Genomic DNA, 22,226 nt, shown 5'->3' on the forward strand with positions numbered 1-22,226 from the left:
TTTCATTAGTAAATTTTATAATTTTAAAAATACAATGATTTACACAAAAAAAATGATATTTTCAAAAGAAAAATGATGAAAGCTGTTTATACGCCGTAAAATATTAATTATATAGTTAATTTCAAATCATACACCAGACATTTGATACAGCATTATGCGGTCATGTTTGATTCTGAAATAAATTAAAATAGAGTTAGTTGGTTAATAACATTATAAAAGAAATTGTAAAAAAAAAAAAATTATAAATATGTGATATTGGAAGAAGATAGTTGACCGTATGAAGTAGATTGGGATGAAGATCGTCCGTATGGCGGTTAATAAAGGTTTCAAAACTATTTATTGTTAACCAACGTTTTGCCCCACTTTGCAGAGCTGCGTCATGGCTGATAAGAATGATGTTCTGCTACCCTAATCTGCTAGGGTAGCACCTTCATCTTCATCTAATATAATTATCTGAAGTAGTAGACAAAAATGTAGATAATATAATATGATATTTTGAATTAATTAATAGTATACATGTTTTCCCTTATTTAAATGTGTATTATAGGTTATTTATTGTATTTTACAAAGACATAATAGCCTGCAACTTTTTTAATGACTCTTTAATTTTAAGGCTGTGAAATTAAAATTGAGGTAGGAGAATTTACAGTTCATAATGTTTTTAAAAATTTGTTAGCAATCATTTAAAGTTACTAATTAATAGTTATGAATGGCTAGATAAGCGATTTTTTTTTTAAATTTAATTTTAATTTAATATTTTTTATTAATTGTTTTATGAAAATTATTTGTATACGTTTTCAAAATAACAAAGAGAATTCTTATAAAAATTTTCAAATCTAATAGATTTGGTCATTATTTTTTAATTTTTTTTCATATATTTGATTTCTCTATATTTTTTTTTATTAATATATTTTAAAAAAATTTAAATTTAAGTTAATCGATTAATGAGGTGTAGATAGTTGACCGTTTTTTTTATTATTCAATTATCAGTTATAAATTTTTATCATTTATTATTTAATTCAATATTATGTATAATTCTAAATTTGTTTGTATACTATTCCTTTTCAATTGTATGTTTCTCTAAATTTTGTTGTTATCTCTTTTGTTCTATAGCCCTGATGTAGACCTGAAATTCAGGTTGAAACGTCGGCATAAAATAAATAAATATGGTTTTGTTTATTTATCTTGTTCTTTGCTGACCGCACCCCCCGACAAACTTCTCCAATCATTAATCGATTAAGAATGTTGATACTATAAGGATACATTTTATTATAATTAATGATACATATTTTATTATGCTTTATTTAAAAAAAAAAAAATGTAAATAGAATTTCATACATTTTTTATACACATTCAGGGCATCTGACCAGTAGTAGAGCATCCTAAAGTTTCTACTGAAGAAAAATATAAAATTTTAGTCCAAGTTGCAATGGTTTACAATTGTAAGACTGTTTATTCTTGGTTAGGTATTAGTGGCCAGTATCTGTTTTATCCCTATCAAAATAAATTATTCTATTATGTAAAAAAATCCTTAGAATTATTCTATTGTGTAAAAAAAATTCGGATTAAATTATTGGAAATCCGGTCGAATTTGACCTATAGTGGATGTTAAACAAGATTTAGAAGTAGTTCCGTGTCTTTCAAGAGACGAAAATAAGAAATGAAACCTGGAAGGATTATTAAAGATGTAAGAAGCTTATAAGAGACATATCGACGATTAGGTTTAGATAGTGATCGGTTGACAATTTAAATAGAAATAATATTATTCCTCAATATAATCCTATCTTATGATGACGCTTAAAATAAGCATATCTATAATAATAGAGAACAATTTATGAAAATAAAAAATGTCTCATAATCAACGAGCTTAAAGGGCTTACCCGTGAAATGGTCCTTTGGTTCGAAAGCCATCATATCTTCTTTCAAACCAGGTTTCCAAAAGGAACGGGACATCACAGACACCCATGCCGGGTGTGTTCACCCTGAGCGCATATCGTCTCAGCTAGCCACTGATTACTGCGTACTCACTGGAAACATTTATCTCGAATCATATTTGTCTCAGATAAAATTAATGCTCTATCTGCGTCCAGTGTCCAACGTAGTAATGAAAAGCCTAAACTTGAAATAGTATTGCCATAGGACATGGTCCTTCGTATTTACTTGTATACAAAATATGTTTCTTTGTTGAAGTATTGTTCCTAGTATTCGGACGGGGTAAACAAAGTTTGCGAGATTTCAGTAATTAAGAGATCTTATTTTTTTTTATTTATTAAAACCTATATTAAAATAAACCATTTAAAAATATAATGTTGCTGTCGTAGACTTTTTTCAAAAGATCTCTCGTCTTTCTAAACCAACGAACTGTTCTCAAAGAACCTTCTGTAACATTCTTAGATCGAGAAAAAATCTACCTAAAGTATCGTGTGCGGATCGAAATATATAGACCTATTAATAAATAATTGTGATAATCATTTTTTTTTTTTTTACAACTGTTAGGGATCTGTATGAGTTAGAGGTTAGGCTTAATGTTCCAATTATGATTTAATGTTATTCATTTTCAAAAATATATACTTTATTAGTGATGCCAACGGATCTTAATATGTTCTCAGTTCACTTTATAATAATACCACAAAGAGATTGATAATATCTATAAATCTTCAGGAGTCGATAACATCCTAACCGAACTTATCAAGTATGGTGGTGAGGATGTATGGAATGAACTCAATGAGTTAATTTGGATGATCCATGACGAAGAAATGCCAGATGACTAGAGTTTAGTTGGATTAACCCAAATAAATAAAAAATGGGTTATTAAACCCTTCTTGTTTTTTTTTTTGTTTTGATTCCTTATGATTTATAATGATTTGTACAATGTAATTTTTATATTGTTAAATAAATATACATATAAATATTACATATTTTATGTGTTTAAAAATTTCGTGTCCGTGTAGAAGAATATCTGATGATTTCGGTGTATGTGATTAAACGCTCCCTGTTTATTCTGGTGAATACGTTAAAAAAAAAAGCACTAGAAAAAAATTAAGTACATGTTATACTTTAGTTGCAATGTAGAGAACCACAGTCATTCAACGAAAACTAGAAATGTCTCACAATCGTAAATATATTTATCGTTTTAATCCAAATCTTTAGGAAAGTTTCGCATTTACGTTGCCAAAGAAAAAAAAAAACACTATGGAAGTTCCTGAATTGAAAAAATTAAAAGGGGTGTGGTTTAGAAATAAAATTGTCGGGGTCAAGAAAAGTTTATTAGGTAGTGGACTGATAGAGGAACTTATTTCAGAAAGAGAAAGATAAGGCTAAGGGAGATAAGGAGGAAGAAATTCATGTTCCTAGTGAACCATTCTTCGAAGAATCGATGAATTGGAGAAATCGTCGGATCAAGCCGAAGTGGTGTATCTGCAAATTTTGCTATTTTGATTTTCTTTATATAGACTTGGTTCTTTCCATAAGGCCAAAATACCTTAAACAAATATATACAAACAGGAATTTTCAGACACGCCAGTTTAGCATTGTACCGATGAAATCATAAATCAAAATTAATAACTTTAATAATTTATTTTTTTCTGATTGCAAAACATATTGACCTTTGTACCATATTTTTTTTATTCTAAAATTTCGACTTATTATTTTATTTATTATTATATCAATTATTTATTAATTTATTTTTATGTACTATTTAATATCTATATTATTTAATTATTATTAACTTATACTTATTATTTTGAAGGCAAAATAACCATTTAACTATAAGATAACTAGGAAAAGGCATATTGTATTAGTTATTGATCACTAGTGATGGATTTTTTATGTTTTCATATATTTTTTCTATAACATCTACAAACATGTCTATGATACCCTGAAATGTTTCAGGATATTTTCAACATTTTAAATCAATTTTGCTTTATATATTTCTAAATATTTCATCGTTTTTACATAAATTCCTTACAAGTATTATAATTTTAGTTATTTTTTTTCTGGTACATATTTTAATCCATATTTGTCTTATAAGTACATATTTTGGTCCATATTTCCCATTCCACTTGGCACTTTTTTTTTTAATCTTTTTTTTAAACTAGAAAAAAATCAATAAACAAGTAAAGTTACGAAAATTAATAATTTCATCCTAATTTTGCGTTCATTTACTTTTCTGTAGGTTGTTATTATGAGTTTAATGGATTTTTTTCAAAGTCCTGAAGTTCCAATTTCTCCTTATTTTCTATTTCAAATCAATTGCCATAGTTGTCCATAGAATTTCATTCGAGATGCTTAAAATAAAATCATTTATGAACATATAACGACATAATGTCATAATTTCTTTAAACAAATGCAAGATGCATCTCACTTTGATAGATGAAAAATATGAAGATCGCGAATTAAAATAATCATAACAATTAAATATATTTTCTTTTATTTTTTTTAAATCTTCTTTTAACAAATTAAAAAGTTGTATATGGGATTTTTTTTATCCTCTGGCTTTTTAAGTTGAATATTCCTATTTTTTATACTAACTATCCATCTTTTTATTACGTATAATATACGCATATTTTTAATGTTTTATTTACAGCATTAATAATTAAGCATAAGCTTTATAATTAGCTGTATAAACATTATTGTACTCTTTCTTGTTTATTATCTTAAGTTCATTTTAGTTTTTTCTTTTTGATTTCATTTTACTCTAAGTTCTGTAGTTTATAGATTATATAGTATAGATTTATAGTTTTATCTTATGGTTTATGATATGATAGATGGTTTCATTTTATTTATTTTTCTTATTAATTATATTTTGACATTTAACAAAAAAAAATATGAAACAATATTTTTTTTTTTATTTTGTTAATTATTATTGTCTCATTTTTTTCCACTTCAATTTATTATTATTAGAGATATTTTATAACATAATTATTATTTTTTTATAAATTTTTGTAACTAACTCTAGGGCACTAAAGCCCAATTTCAATGCCCATTGTATTATTCTATCGGGATTTGTGCCATAATAAGTAATGAAAATTATTACTTTTATTATTATATATTTATAAATTAATGAGTAAATATATAATGAAATATTTCCCCTTGTGACAGTTAATAATGAAAAACAAATTTAGTGATGCCTTTTTTTGAAGCATCTGCAGGTCCTTCACTCCCGCCAAGGGCATGCAAAAATGAAAACACTAAGAAGCCGATTATTTCACCGTCGATTTTCTTTAGGGAACGTGTTTAAAAACATTATACCATTATCAAAATCTATACAACGTCTGTTTCACACTTTGTCCATACTGCAAAAATAAGAATTGAAAAAGAAAAAGCATAGAGCGTGACTTATTTCCCATAATTATTCCCATTTGGTAAGATTTTTATGTCCTACTGATAAAGCAAAACTGTGATGCATAACAACAATTATAAAACAACTAAAGAAGAGCCTCGACTATCCGAACTGGCTTCATGGAAATGTTTTAAGGAGGGGTCGGCATTGTTAATTCTATTATTAAGTTAATTAGCTTATAGCTAATTATGTTTGAAGAGTGTTTTGGAACAGAATTAATAAAATAAAAAAGTATTTTTATTTATTTATTTTGATTTTTTACATTGTGGATTAATGAGGTCCTAATAATATTTTCTCTCAATTATTCTGATGAATAATTAATAATTTAATCTTATATTTATTAATAGATCATACAGAATTAAGTGGTCAATTATTTCGAGTGTTATCTGAGAAACTACAACAAGTTCATTTATCAATTATATAACCTTAGAAATTTATTATTTATTAAATTAAAAATTTATTTAGTATAATATTGATGCCTTGTTGTAATTCCATTACTATAAAATGCCGTTAGCAAAAGAATTTTAAGAGTGGTTTTAAGGGAGGGCCTCCGTATAAACTATCTATGTTACCATTTCTCTTTGGCATTCATAAACGAAATGAATACCACCTTGGCCTTCATAAATAAAATGAATACCACCTGGGCATTCATATGCGTAGTGAATTCCCTGATTTTGGCCAAGTTCAATGGCAGCATCCTAACTCGCCGAGTTTTGCACGAAACATAAAGATGAAGTAAAATGACTTTATTCTAAGTTTATGAAGTCTTAACGAACAGACCTATCTCAGGTATGCTACGTTCATTCGATGACTCGGAAGCTTGTAACTATTTAGCAACATACCAATAATTAATATTTTTTTCCCTACGCCAGAGAAGGCATTTCTGCCATTTTATTTCGTACAGACCAGTGTACTTCAGCTTTATACACTCTTGCCTGAAATTAATTCCGCCGTTTCCGTATGTAAGTATGTGATCGGCAGTCATCTCACCATCTCAAAACAAGACTCAGCCACTCCTATCCTCTTGAGGTGGTGCCATAGTCATGTCCAGTGGCAAACCTGAAGCACGCCTCTGCCACCGCTCTTGGTAAAGACAATGGAGGGTGCTTTTTAGGGTCTAGCAATGCTGTCCAATTCTTGTCCCACTAATTAATATTGGGTCCACTTATTTGGTTTTTGAAAAATACAATTTTACTACTGCCGCCATTTTGTCTTCAGTTTGCCGCTTGATGTTTCTAAATACCTTTCTGCGGCTCTCAATAACAAAAGAATGTTTTTCTAAATTTGGGTAGCAGTTTTTCTTATGTAAAGCGGATGAAATCGCAAGGTTTTGACCCTTCTCCAGAAAAAATTATTATTCAGTGATTCCTGTATTTTTACTTAGTTCTTAGTACCAAATTATTAATTACTTTTTGTATTATTTTTGTTTACGATATTTTCGTAAAATTCGCTGATAAAATAACATGGATATCTGACTTTGTAAAAAGGAAAAGTAAAAAAATGCAGTAGAAAGCTAAACAAAGGCAAGGAAATGTGATAAAGCATTACAATAATCGTATATATCCGTAAATGGATGAATTAAAAATAAAAAACATCAATATCTTACTATAAATATTGGTAATTATGTTTTATGTTTAGGAACCTAATAAATTTAGTATTATAAATACTAAATACTAAATACTGTTCCCAACGAAAAGCTCTAACTGACAAGGACAGCCTATCAACGAATTCTTATGCGATGTTGAAATTTGAGAAACTATACTTTGTAGTTTTATGTTTTGATAAAGAAATATAACACATTAAACAAAATTTTGAACATTCCTGTGTGTTCTTTCATATTATGTATTGAGAACTAAGAAGTTCTTTTGAATTGGGTTGTTTAATTAACGAAATCTATATACATTCGTAACATCTTTGTCTTCTGGGAGTTATAATATAAATCATCTCTTCTGTTCATCAGATTTTACTACGTTAAAACATAAATAACTAATGACGTGGTTGACAGGGAAGCACGGAAAACTTCAGGAGTCCTGTTTCCCTCACAACGAAGTGACAAGCTCGATTCGGAGTTCTTCTGGCTCAATGTAAATATTGCAAATAGGAATGAATATGTTTAAGATGTTATTTTTCTTTAATTTGGTTAGCAATAATTGATTTTATTTCCTTTTTTGTTTTGTTTATTTATTTTTCCTACAGTATATTATATTATTTCGCAATTATTTATCTGTAAATATTGCGTGAAGGAATTCCCTTAGCTCTATTATTAATTACTAAATTTGTATAAGAGAATGTAATACTTGACAATAAATAAAAAAATTGAACCCAGTCTTCCGCAGTCGTTTTTGTTCTTTTAATTTAAAATATTTAAAATGACAACACGTAATTAATCCAATAAAAATCGAGATTCTAAATTAAAGAAAAATAGAGAGAGAATTTTTATGTGAGGAATTAAGTAGAGAAATTAAAAGTTATTAGGACTAAATTCACAGATATTTTGAAAAACAAGTTGAAAAGAAATTTTTATATTGTAATAGGAGAGTAGGAGCTTAAAAACGCCGACAGTGCGAGTCCAATAGCTCATTCCTATTTATCTCTTATTAACCTATTCATAGATATATAAAAAAATTCAATATATAAATTAATACGACATGAAAAAAAGTTCTACTAGAATTGACCTAGGATATGACTATCTATTATAATTATGGCACTAATATTTTGCCTTCAGCTATAAGAGGGAACGCATGATCAATATTAGTAAAATTCTAATACATTATTTAATTTACAGAAGTTTCATTTGTGACGGTGCAGTCCCAGCACTGCCACAAGTTTTCTTTTTTTATAGTGAAAAAATACAACTAGTCATCACCTTAAGGTTTAAACATTAAACTAACAAAGAAACACTTGATATTAAACTCTTTTTTTAAAAAGAAAATCTCAAGTTCTTCTTTAAATATTGATTTAGTCTATTCTTGGTTTGTTTAGGAACTGAGGTTAAGAGTTTAAACACTAAATCTTATTGAAAAATGATAAAATTAAATGTAATTTTCATTATTTCATAACTATACGGCCTACAAAGATAATGTCACATTTCTGAGATTATTTCTACAGGTACATCAAGGTTCCTTCATTTCTAGGCACGTAGCCAGCCAAGATATTATTACTTAGGTAATAGCTAATAATTTTATAAATATATTTTTTGTGATAGGTATAGAGGTTGAGCCACCTCAGCTACATATATCTGAACCTACCAGGATATTATTTTTCTAAAGTAAAATAATAAATAAAAATATGACTAGATTATATGAATATAATCTATATAATATATATATATCCTTTTTAAATAAAATAATTTATATTCAAGTTAAGTCTTAGAACACTCTTTGTTGTTGTTGTTGTTGTTGTCTGGTGCTTAAGGGCGTAAAACCCTGAGGTCATCAACGCCTATGTTTCGTGCTTTATATTTTATTTCTATAATTCTATTTTACTTTAAATAATTTCGAGAAAAAAAAATTTAAATAATTACTTCTGTTGGTATTTTTTTATTACGTATAACAGATTTTCTGGTTTAAATCTTATTCAAAAGGCCATTCCTTTTTAAGAAAACTAAGACCATTTCCACGTTCTTCTGGTCATCATTCAGAGCATCCGATACACTCGGTCCTACTCCCAATCTACTCAAGTTCGCAGAATAAAAATGAACACAAGAGTGTTATTACATAAGAGTGTTAAGACATTCTTTAAATGTCTCGCGTTTCGGCCAATTTTGCCATCCTCGTGGACATTATAATAAATAACAGCTTTTATTATACACTCATTTTTAACAATTTTAGCGAACAACATTATTAATTCAATAATTTAAAAACTTTACCCAGGCCATTAATGTCAGCCAATTCACCCTATGAATCAATAAAACAATAGAGAATCATATTAATTTATTAATAAGCTTGCCATAGCTTATGTCTAATTATCTATTTTGCCACTTTTCCAGTACAACTTTTAATTACAGATCAACTTAACACTGTTATCGCACAATATTTTTAACCTTCCTAACACTCACGTCTGGCACATAATTGATTTATTTCAAACTATATTTTGGCCTAAATTCTTATTTCTTTTATTGTTAAAATTTATTTCGGTGGATTCGGGAGCCCTCTGGAGTCCACCTGGCCTTATAAAGTGAGTACTCTTAATTGGGGAAAAATCTGGCTGTGGAGAGTGATTTCTCCTTGCACAAGCGTTGGTCTAGTAGTACTTCCTTACCAAATACTGCACCCCTGACCCTTCATGAGTAGTAGCGGTACATATTTATTTTTATATACTCCCCGTTAGATATGGGTACTTCCAGGGGCCTCTTTAGGATCGAATAAGCTGAAGTTCGGTATGTAGGGTTTATTTTCAAGGTAGAACAATATCTGACAAATGGATTTGAATATCATTCGAAATTTCGCCTTATCAACCAGACCTTTTTGTGACACCTTATCCTTTGTTGCAAATTTGTATATGGTTTGTGTTGACGTTGAGTAGTGGTTGTTGGGGATCTCAACATAGTCGCACTCCTTTTTTTAATGTGTTTTTAAGCATTAATAAAAACAGTTAAATCATTTTAATCCCAAATCATTCTATTTCCCTCCCCCCCCCCCAAAAAAAAAAGTAAAGGAAAATACGTCATCAGCAACAAAACTCTGCGCCTAAAACTTTTATTTTTAATGACCTAATTGTTTATTTACTTTTTAATGTCGCGGAATTCTCACCCCGTCATCAAAATATTTTTATTACATTATATTCCTCTTGTCTATCTTATTTTACGTTTTCCTTAGTTACTTTTGACATTTTATGCATGAAGGAATAAATTGGTTTCATTTACTAATCTTCTTATTTATTCAGATATATTGGAGCCAATAATTTTCCTGTATATTCTTTTTCAATGTTTTGAATAATAATTTTCCAGTTGTATTTCTCCACGGTATACCAATTTTTGCAAAAGTTTGCTATATAAATACGTTTTAATAATTCCTAACTGATTTCCATAATATGATTAATAATTTCTAAATTAGTATAAATCTAATCCCTATACAAAGGATTAAACGATAAAGTTGTTATAGCTTCCTGATGTATAAGATTGGGAACAATGACGGTGTAAGGAAGCTATTTGATGAGAAGATACTTGGTATTCCTCTCGCACTACATTCCTCCTGGCGCTTACTAAGGTCCTTCTTAAACCTATGCATTACCATTTGTAGCGACGTTATTGTCGGCAAAGATGCAGGAAGGAAAAGAAAATCATGTAAATGAAAACAGTATATCGAATTAATTACGGCCAATTAAAAACGTCCCCAAAAAAACAACATTATCATAGAGAAGATTTCAGTGCGTTGTTTTAAGTATTTCAAACCACAAAACATAATATAACTCTCTGGAGATGTGTATGCAGCTGTAGTGTCATAGTCCAAGCAAACAAGCCGACATTCTCTCAGTCCTTCCAATAGATTACTCAATGGCGATACCTTGTTACTTAACATGCTACCACCTATGTTTAACATGTGATTTTTAATTTTTCCCATCTTTGATAAATGAACCCCCCATGTTTTCTTTTTTAAGAAGTCGCATTGCTTATAGAGAAAATTGTATATTATCCAGCTCTTTATGTTATCTAAATTATTATTAGGAAATTATTGAGCTGAATAATAAATTATTAAACTTCACTGACGACTGACATCTTTGTTTCAATATGTCTGCCCTGACGAAACTCTGCAAAGTGGAACGAAACGTTGGTTAACAATAAATAGTTTTCTTTTACGAGTTTGATACTTTTTGACCGCCACCGGGACTATCTTCCTACAATAATTTTTTTAAGTTTATTTTTCAGATCTTATATTTCTTTAGAATAAGCAGATTGGTCCACATCTACGATTCTCTTTGGATCTATTTGTTCCATTATTGAATAAACATTTTTTTCTAGTCTATTCTTACATTGTTGGGTTCCACCATTTAATGTAGTTAGATCTTGTTGCCCTCTAACCTACTAATGCAGCATCCCGAAGGATTCCTGAAACGGCCTTGGTTTATTTGCTACATTTTGGTAGCTGCTTTATTATTATTACACTGAGGGTCGGGAATCCTTTCCTCACTTCGACCTAGTTGGATCTTTTGTGAGTTACCCCTCTTTCCACCAGATATCCCATATGAATCCTGTCCTTCTTAAGAAGCTCAATAATTCTTTTGGGTTTGTTCTAGAAATGTCTTCAGGTTTCATTCCGTCCTGTCCCAAATACTGTAGTCTTCGGAAGGTAAGGGCTTCACATTCACACAGAATATGCTGTGCCTTTTCTTCGTATTCCATACAAAGATGACAGGTGGAATCCTACACCAGCCTCGTCTTTTTAAAATGATATCTTTAGAGGCAGTGGCTCGTGAGGAGTCCTGTTATCGTCCTCAGTTCATTTCTAGAAAGGTTAAGGTAAATTTTTGCCTTTTCCTCTGATATTTCAATAAAGAGTTTGGATTTCTTCATGCCTTAGCTACTATATTACTATCAGGTAACAACGGTTCAGTGTAAACTATACTATCAATGTTACCTCCCTATCTTTGATATCAGCTGTAGCATCGGTAGCAGGTCCTAAGTTTACTGAGTAATGCTAAGCCTATTCTTCTTGTATTCCTTCAACCCGATTCCCGATGCCGTACCCCTTACATTTTCCCTAAAAAAATCGTATTCATCAGTCCAGTTCATCATGCGCAACACGATACTGGAGATCTTGATGCACCTTACATAACAGGTTTCTCCATTTTTTACTGCAAGGTCATAAAAACCACGAATTACTTTTAATTTCTTTCTCCACATTATACTTTTCTTGAATTCATTGATTTTGTCCCCAGTGTTAGGAAACATAATTTTCTCCTTTCACCTAAATCTGTTTTTACAGCCAATATCTCTACTTATGCGTGTAAACATGTGTGCGAGGGGTGTTTTATCGTATGTTAAAAACATATTTGAAAGTAAGTAATCTTGATTGAAACAATTAATGGACATTATTGAATATATCAAAAGAAATAATGATTGTGTCTACCAACTTGGAGAAAAGATTAGACAGGAGTGGACTTAAGGTGTCTCCTGACTCGGGGCGGTATCACTTAGCGCTAAGCATTAGCTCCATTTCACCTCCTGGGAACGATGGGTTCTCTAAGTACTCAAGGTTCTATCATCGTTTGAGAAGAAATTTAACAAAGTTTCTTTTTCTTTCGCGTACAACATGCGATTTTACTTCCACAACCGGCTTCACTTAGAGAATTGATTGTAATCTTATAAAAATAATTTTATCGAAGTTTCAAATAACATCGAACATGCCTCGGTCGAATCAAAATGTTTAAATAGAAAATATATGTTTCTAAGCATCTCTAACTCTGGAACATAAAATAGTTTTAAGTAAGAAATATTTTATTGAAATAGTATATCACCCTACGAATTCATATAGAGAACGTAAAATAGTTAGTTACTGCTATTATAAGCCTTAATATATTTTTTATTCGAATCTTCCAATAATTTAGATATTATTTTAGATGTTATTTTAAAAAGAATAAAGAAAAAAAAATAGTTGTAGTTCAATATATCATAGCTGAATTCTGAATTTTTATATATTTATATATGAAATGTCAGCAATTTTTACGATTTCTCATCTCTTACGATCTCTATTCATCAAAAAACATTTTTGTCAGTATTTATAGTAAAACAGTGGAAATCATCGGTGGTTTTTATTGACTAATTTGAAAAACTGTATTTTATCTTAAAGTAAGATTTTTTATTTCATTATAGAGTTCTACTACTGGGTAGTTTCTCTACATCCTGTATCATATCATTATGATCAAATTTACTGGTTATAAAATATAAAATAAAAAAATTATTTCATTTACTATACAAAAGGGCTGAATTTTTATTTATTTTTACATCACATTTATAGATGGATTTTTTTTTTTTTGTAATAGTTGTGTATTTAATAATAAACTAAATAAAAATTGAATAAGCGTGTTCATTAGAATAATAATTTTTATTTTATATATAGATGATTGACCGTATGTGAATAAGAGGGAGATAGGACTGGCTTTCAAGAAAAACAAAAACAGTTTACATCTATTCATTCATACCTTCATTCTGGGTCGAAACGTTGGAAATCGATAAATTGTCAAGAAAGTCATTTTTTTTATTATTTTTTTTATTATGGCCCTGACCATCTCCTTCTAATAATTATTTTAAATTTCTCCGTGGTTTAGTGAATAAATATGTTTATAATTATTTTGATTATAAATACGATTTAATAAATTTCACCATTAGTTTTTGAGATATTAACTATATAGTAAAAAAAAAAAAGTAGTTTGTTTTCTTTCACAGCTGAAAGAAATGCCTTAATTGATTAGAACTTTATTATGTTATTCGTCGCCAATACCTTTAAATATGTATATAAAGTTTTACCTTTTAATCATATTCAATCAAAGAGTGTTAATGTTTTATTTGTCAACTTTTTGTTCGTTAGATTATTTTATTTATTGTTTTTTATTAGTATGTTTTCTCAAACCTTAATTCAGTTTATTTTATAAAACCTTACTATTGTATTTGTTCAAAGATTTTTATTATAGATATAAAAATATGTTTACAGTTGTGATATTAAAATGTTTATATATAACATATATAAGAAGATGGTCAGGTTTGCGGTCAGAAAAAGAACAAATAGTTTATAACTATTTTAATGTCAAATTATAAACTATTTGTTCTTTTTTTGACCGCAAACCTGACCATCTTCTTATATAAAACAATTTTTACGGTCAACTATATAGATATATGTTTATATATAACCATTTGTAATTATTTATTATTGTAATATTACTATTTGTAAATGTTTGTGTTTAAATTTGTCTTTGTATTTTTTATGTCCTCTAGTATTTTGAACAAATAAATAATTTTGTTATTTTAGTTACAGGTATTTAAATAAAACTTTAAAAATTAATACCACCTTAAGTAACTAACCATTAGTGTTCAAAGTGTTAGCAAAAACATGAAAACGAGGTATTTATTGTGATATAACTGATTTTTATAATGAGGTACAAAAACCCATTATAATAAAATTATATACTCAGATTCAGAAATTTATTATTTAAAGGAAATATTTGTGATTAAAAGCTTGAGAAATTTAGTACTTAAGAAAAACATGTTATTAATTAATTAATTTTAAATTATCCCTACGGTTTTAATGCTCTCCTTTATCGTATACGAATAAATATTTTTCATTATTTCGTTTTAAAAAAATTGAATAAATTAAAGCTTTGTTATTTTAGGTTTATGTATTCCAGATACATTTTAGGTACACAATTGTTATTGAAATGATTACATCTGTAAACAAGATCATTAGTTACCTAATTTATTGGTAATTTATGGCTACTACACATCATGAACGCGTATGGTATTTGACCATATTTTTGGAGCGCAATTCACTGTAACTACTTGAGTAATGAAGAAAAGACTTGATAAAGTAATAAAATACTGACATGCCTTACGCTGTTCCTGTAAATGCATAATTTTAATGAGCAAGTGATGACCTATGCCAAGTCCATATCGGCTGCATTATATTTTATCAAATAATGACGCAGATACATCAATCAATTTGATCTAAATTTAACTCCTTCATCACCGCTGCATCCGATTTCATTTCTATTAGATTATATTATAAGTATAAATAAGCATGCATCTTGAAGTTTAATCTTTACTGTTAGAGATATATCCCTTTACGTAATTATGTCAATGATAACAGACCTGGAAGCCACTACAGGACGTAGACTGGAAGATAACCGTTACCACTTCAGAGCTGTGCTGCCCCCAGGAGGGTTAGCTACAGACTGGCTTCAACTCCTCTCAGCGCTGCGTATCCTGCTACCGCCTTCTCTCTCCTCCAGCTGTCATGGAGGGGGTAGTGTAGTGGTACTCATAGTGGAAGGAGATTGCTAGTCAAGTCCGAGAAATTATTTAAAGAAATTACGACATAGAATGGTTAATTCCCATTTATATGGTCAATGCACTACGTTGTGAATCAAGTGTTCATTCCTGACAAGGTACTCAGTCCCAGAGTCCAAAAGAAAAAAATAATGTTTATCTCCCCAATTTTTTATTACTTAATGAAAAATATGAGTAGTTACTAGTCAAAATCTTCCTACCATATAATACAAAAGCCGGGAAGAAAAGAAGGCAGTTATCTCACCCCAATTTTTGATTACTGTAATGAAAACTATGTATAATTACTAGTCAAAATTGATGAGTCTGCCAAGTGTAGGTAGGGGGAATAAATAATGGCAGCTGTTTCAAAACCTTAAAAAATCATTAATTTTTCATTCGGAGCTTAATATCTTAAAAACTACCAACAACTCTAGAAAATCTAAGAGACCATTATTTAAAGAAGGATAAATTTACTGAAATATCAGCCCTATAAGAGCTATTTACGCCTAATAGTTCTCAAGATATAGTTTTTAAAAAAAAATTTCTTAAAAATCTTCTGAAAGATTAGTAGTTAGCTAATTTATTTTGAGAAATCTATATCTCAGGAACTATGATACGTACAGATGTCTATTAGCTCTCAAATTAAAGCTAGTTTAATAGACTATAAAGAAGGTTATGACCTTTTACCTTCGCAGGAATAGTAGTTTTCATGATATTTGCTAAAATAAATTGATTTATAGTTGTTTGGACAATACGTTTGATTTATGAAAAACTTCATTTCAGAAACCATTGGACTTACAGGTGTTTGCCATCGCTCATATTAAAGCTAGTTAAATTTACTACAAAATAGTTAATTATGTTTATCTTTGTAGGAGTAGTAGTTTTTATGATATTTGACAAAATATACTCACAAAATGTTAATTTCTAGTTGTTCGTATAAAATGTTAGATATTTGAAAAAATATATTTCTAGATCCATAAGACGCACATATTTTTGCCAACACTCAAAATAAAGGATATTTAACTTACTATAAAGGAGTTTATGATACTTATCTTCGTAGGGGTAGTAGTTTTTATGGTATTCACATATGAATATAAATTTGGAAAATGAAAATTTGTCCGAACAACTATAAATCAATATATTTAAGCAAATTTCATGTAAACTATTACTCCTACGAAGATAAACATCATAAACTACTTTATAGCTCATTAAACTAGCTTTAATTTGTGTGCTAATAGACATCTGTACGTCAAATGATTTTTGAGATATACATTTTTCACAATAAATTTACTAACTACTGATCTTTTAGTACGTACGTCCCATACAACATTTTTATGAAATGTTGCTTTTTAAAAAGCTATTTCTTGAAAACTATTTAACGTAATTAGGACTCATATTTTAGAAAATTTGCTCTTCTTTAAATGACGTTCTCTTGTGTTATTCCTACTTTTTGAGATATAGAGCTCCGAATGAAAAATTAGTTTTTTTTATCGCTTTGAAACAGCCACCATTTTTTATTCCCCCTACCTGTACTTGGCATACTCATGAATTTTGAATAGTAATAATACATAGTTTTCATTAAAGTAATCAAAAATTGTGGTGAGATAACTGCCTTTTATCTCCTCTTGGGCTCTTGTACTTATTGTGGTGGGAATAAAAAATGGCAGCTAATCCAGAAATTACTAAAAATTCCTTTTTGGGTACCTTCAAGAAAATATTACGCGTAATTTTCTGTTAAAATAAGTTGTTTTTTAAATATAATATATGGCAATCCTTAAATGTTGGAAACATTCTCAGCATCATTTTATCTATACTAGAATATATTATCTGATATCATAGAAATAGGTAATATTTAAAATATATATAAGTGAAATGAAATTGAAAAGAAAAAAAATTATTCTCTAACAGTAATTGTAATAATTGTTTTAATTAATAAAATTTGTTATATATATATTCGTACATTTTTTTTTTATTAGTGTAATCAAATATTTCCGGACTTGTTTGGACTACAAAGTTATCTATTATTGCTACGGCTCCAATACCATTATCACTTTTGGAACAATCGGTGTATATGGAAGAATGTCCTGTATATTTATCCAGAAAATCGTAAAAATATTTCCTTGTGATGCTATTGTATCTTAAATGGTGCTAAAATTTGTAACATATATTGATATTATGAATGTGCGTGGTGGTAGTTTTAAGTATGAAGAAAGAAAGGTTTAATTTTTACTTAGACTATACAATAGATAAAGTAAATATAATTAAAAATTAGATGCTAAAGTATTTAAGGTCCACGCCTCTAAAGTTAGATTTCCATATCTTTAAAACTACCTACAAAAAAGAAATGTATAGCACATTATTTAAAGCAGAGTAAATTTTCTATGATATGAACTCTACTAGAGTTTTTATGCTCAATAATCTTCCAGACCATAAAGTTTTCAAAAAGCAACAGTTTTTTCCAAATAATGAAGAATCAATATTTTATGAATTTATTTTGGCATTTTATTTGGAAGCTGGTGTTCTTACTAAGATAAATATTATCAACCATATTATAGAACATTCAACTAGCTTTAGTTTTGGTCTTAATAGGCATCTGTACGTATAATTGCTCCTGAGATATGCTTTTTTATAAATTCAAAGTTTTTCTCGAACAACGAGAAATACATTTCTACGAATTTATTTATACGAATATCATACAAATTGAGAGCTAATAGACATCTATGTACGACGTTGGTAGAAGTAGTAATTTCAATGATATATTCCTATAAAATTCACAAAATATTCATTTTTCGACATTTAGAAAAAATGTTACTTCATGAAAACTATATCTCGGGAACTATTGAGCGTAAACAACTCTATTAGGGATCACATTTTATCAAATTTAATCTACTTTAAATAAGTATCTATTAAATGTATTAGTGTTGTAGTTAGATTTATAGATATGGTGCTCCAAATGAAAAAGTAATTTTTGTAACGTTTTGAAATAGCCGTCATTCTTTATTCTTCCCAGCTATTGTTGACTGAGTCATAATTTAGAGAAATAACTTCTTTTTAATCCTTCGAGGTCTTGGACTAACGGAGCCAGAAACTGCAGACTAACCATCTGAAACCTTCAATCACTACAAAGAACTTCATATCTAATTTTATCTCCATCAATTTTATCAGCAAATGAAGGAAATTTGTCTTGACAGAAATTGTCCTCGGTCTGAAAATATTCATGTATTCATTTCCTTGACCATTCACTGGATAGAGTCTCATTCATCATAAAATGATAATACTGGGTGAATCACAAGTGAATGATTGTATGTAGAGATGCTAAAACTTTTTATGACGTGTTTGCCTAAAGGAAATCAGAGTAGTAAAATATATAAAGTGTAAGTTGAGTAAATATTTCGCGCAAATAAATTAAAATAAAGAAATACGAAATAAAGTATAAATTAATTCTCAAATAATGCACATTCCATAATGAGCTTATGTATTTGTTTTAATTTAATCAAATATTCAGTGTCCAGTTCAACTCTGGTTGGAAACATTATTAATAACTTCATAAATAATTAAAATGAGACTCCGTGAGCGAAAAACGGTGCCTATAACTTTGTCACGCTCATGTTGGAGATAGACTGCTCATAGACATATCTTGAACCAAACACTATGAATATTGTAAAGGATAATCTCTCATTTCATGAAAAGTTCTCGTCCTTTGCTTCTCCGATAATCGCTGGCGCCCAACCATTCTGTTTAATTTTTTTTTTGGAGTCCCAGGTGCCAGTGGACAGCAAGGAGAAGTTGGGTCCCTCTGTCGCAAATGCGGCAGAGAGTCTGAAACACCAGCTCATGTGCTGGGAAAATGACCCAACAAATCCCTCCTTATAACACGCCGGCACCACAGGGTCAAATAAGAATTGATGAAGTTCCTTGAAAGAAAAGACTTCACCTGCTTCGAGGAGGTCTATTGTATTGACACCGACGGATCCGTAAGATATGCCGATATTGTCGGGTTTACAAAAGTCGGAGACACGGGTCTTGTCTAGGATCCGACGGTAAGAATTGAAAGTAATGACCTCGAACAGGAAGGAGGAGTGGAAAGGGAAAAAAAGAAAATATATGAAAAATGCGTCCCTTTCCTTAAGGAAAAATTCCCCGAGACCTTCGGAGAGAGAGAGTTCACCGTGAGAGCCCTCTGGTTTGGATGTCGTGGAACAATACCAGATAGAACAAGGAGCTTCTTAGAAGGCCTAGGTGTTAGCATTGGGGATATTGCGATCTTGGCGGAAAATATTATTTTGGACTCCCTGGGGATCATACACCATCACCTGCATGGGAATTAGCTCGGAGATTATTCTTTGTTTTATTTTAATATGTTGACCTCTCTATTTGTGTGTTTTAAAGTATTTATTCATTAAATTATTTTATTTTATTAATACTATTTTTTTTTTTTAAAACTTATTTATCCATTCCAATGTTTCCTGTAACCGGGTTTTTTTATTATATTTTCCTTTTAATCTATGTGTTAGTCTTATTCTCGTAAAATGTATCTATTTGTTTGTTCTTGGTAAACTGATCTACTGCTGTGACTATGAATGATGGTCTGATCTTACATTACCGTCTAATATTGAATTTGTTTAGCGGGTCACTGAAGAGGATCTAGGAGGGTGAATTTCGGAGAGCGAATTTGTTAATCGGATGAATTGGGAAAGGGTGAAATTGGAGGAGCAGAAATGAGAAAGAAAAATAGGAATGAATGAAACATTTGTAATTGTTGTACAGACCGAAATGGATTGTAAAAGGAAACTGTAGGGGGGAAAAATTGTGTATTATATCTTATTATTGTATCTCTTTTTTTCTGATTATACCATGTATGTGTAATTTATATATGTCCGATTACGGATTGATAAGTATGGTCTGTGAGATAGCAACCTAATGTATTTAGGCACCATAGATAAATAAAGTATTTCTCTCTCTCTTACTTACAACTGTATAAAAATATATACTAGTAAATTTACTGTAGATGACATAGTGACATGATACAAACATATGGAGAATCTACCCATTGATAGAACTCCAATAACATTTCTAGAGGAGAAGATCTGGAGGCCATCTTCATTTCAGACGCCCAAGATGATTATTAGGTAATGAAGGAGAAGGCAGGTTAGAAACAAGTGGATTTGGGTGGTTGGGAAGTTTATCATGGAAGGAATGGTATTTGGTTTTGGCCGAATCGGAAACATATGGTACATTGAGGTCCTGATGGATGACTTGATTTGTAACAAAATAAGGAGCATTAAGGATTTTACGAAGGATTTTGGACTGTAAGGATTGGATTCGGGAGGAATTCGCTGGTTTAGTGGAGCTCCAAAGCTCAACTCCGTATGTCTAGATAGGCTTTATAATAGTCATGTAGATCAATCAGTCTTTTGTAGAGGATTTGCAATTTAGACCGTTTGTCTAGTAAATGTTGTAATAGTCGAAATCGACGAGCAGTTTCCTGTCTTTCAGTCTTGTATGAGGATTCCATGTCAGTCGTTTGTCGAGATGTCCTAAGTTACGGATCTGTTCGACAGGAATAAGTGGGGTATTATTAAAAGATACTGTGGGGCAAGACATAGGGTAAATGTGATTTGGTGGGATTTATTGGAATTTATTTTAATCCTCCAGTTTTAGCACATTCTTCAAGGGTGGTGATGTGGGATTGGAGGGTTTGGGATATAATGGAAGGATCATTATTCATTGACAATAGGCATGGGTCATCGGTATACGTGTTGAGAATAGTGTTAGGAAGGGTTGGGATGTCAGCTGTAAAAACTGTATAAAGGATAGGACCAAGGATACTACCCTGAGGTACACCAACGGACTGAGAAAACAGGGATGAATAAGCGCTGTTGTGAAATACTTGAAATAACCTGTCTGAGAGATAAGAACGAATAATGAGATAATGTGTAAGGGGTAGGAATTTACGGATCTTGTATAGATAGCAGTTCTGGCTGCCAGACTCGATCAAAAGCCTGTCAAGCAAGTCTCCCGAGCAGTACATTCCGCACTCCAATGAAGACGAGAGACAACATCACCCCCACACGATGGCATTGTTGGATAGTGGAGTGGGATGTTCGGAATCCAAACTGGTTATCTGTGATTATGTGGTTGGAATCTAGGATGGGGTACAGGCGTTTCAAGATGATTTTCTCAAGGATTTTGCCCATGATAGGTTAGAGAGAGATAGGACGGTAGGAGGATGGGTATCCTGGCTGCTTTTGAGGTTTGGGAATCATTTTGATTATGGATAATTTCCAAGGGTCAGGAAAATATGTTGATCAGAGTACATCATTGTAGATGTAGGTGAGGAATAGAACAGCTTTTCGAGGAAGATGTTTTAGAATATGGGATGTAATTAGGTCATAACCGGGAGCTTTGCGGGAAGGTAACTTCTGAATGATGTTGGATATCTCTGAAGGATGAAATGCTTTAGGAGGAAGGGTCATTTGAAGTGGAATATTCAAGTCTTCAATGTATTCGATATGAGTTGGATTAAGAATGTCAGGGTGTGGCTCAAATGTTTTAGAAAGGTGCTGACCAAATACCTGAGTTTTTTCATCGTCCGATTTTGTCCATGTTTGTGATTCAGTAAGGAGAGGGTGATTATAATTTTTGAAGTTTCTTAGTGGCCGTCAATTAAGATTTCTGAGTAGTCGTGAGGTATTGAGTTAAGTTAGTTAAATTTTGTATTTTGAATTTTTAAAGTTCTCTTTTGAGTTTGTTTGTCAATGTAGTATAATATGTTTTATCTGCTGGGTATCTAGTCCTGTGCCACTTCGCACTTGCTCTGCGCTTTTCCTTTAATAAATGTGCTGTGGCAAGTTAGTACGTATGGTATTTTACTAGTCGTTGTGGTTTTTTTTTTTTTTTTTTTTTTTT

At 30.3% G+C, this 22,226-nt stretch overlaps 1 protein-coding gene across 3 annotated transcripts in view; it reads right to left on the reverse strand.

The window, feature by feature from the left end:
* LOC106685398 (prostaglandin E2 receptor EP3 subtype) overlaps window positions 1–22,226 on the reverse strand; it is a 116,025-nt gene that overhangs the window by 84,794 nt on the left and 9,005 nt on the right. Inside the window, exon 1 of one of the 3 annotated variants that reach the window (XM_014428032.2) lies at window positions 15,141–15,241. The exons of 1 other annotated variant lie outside the window; for it this stretch is intronic. The gene's annotated coding sequence lies outside the window, so the exon portion shown is untranslated. Of the gene's footprint in view, window positions 1–15,140; window positions 15,254–22,226 lie in introns of those variants that run through there. One more of the 3 variants, XM_014428031.2, reaches the window with a different exon arrangement.

The sequence above is a fragment of the Halyomorpha halys genome, unplaced genomic scaffold (genome assembly GCF_000696795.3).
Source record: "Halyomorpha halys isolate HHAL.00 unplaced genomic scaffold, Hhal_1.1 Scaffold689.1, whole genome shotgun sequence".
Lineage (NCBI taxonomy): Eukaryota > Metazoa > Arthropoda > Insecta > Hemiptera > Pentatomidae > Halyomorpha > Halyomorpha halys.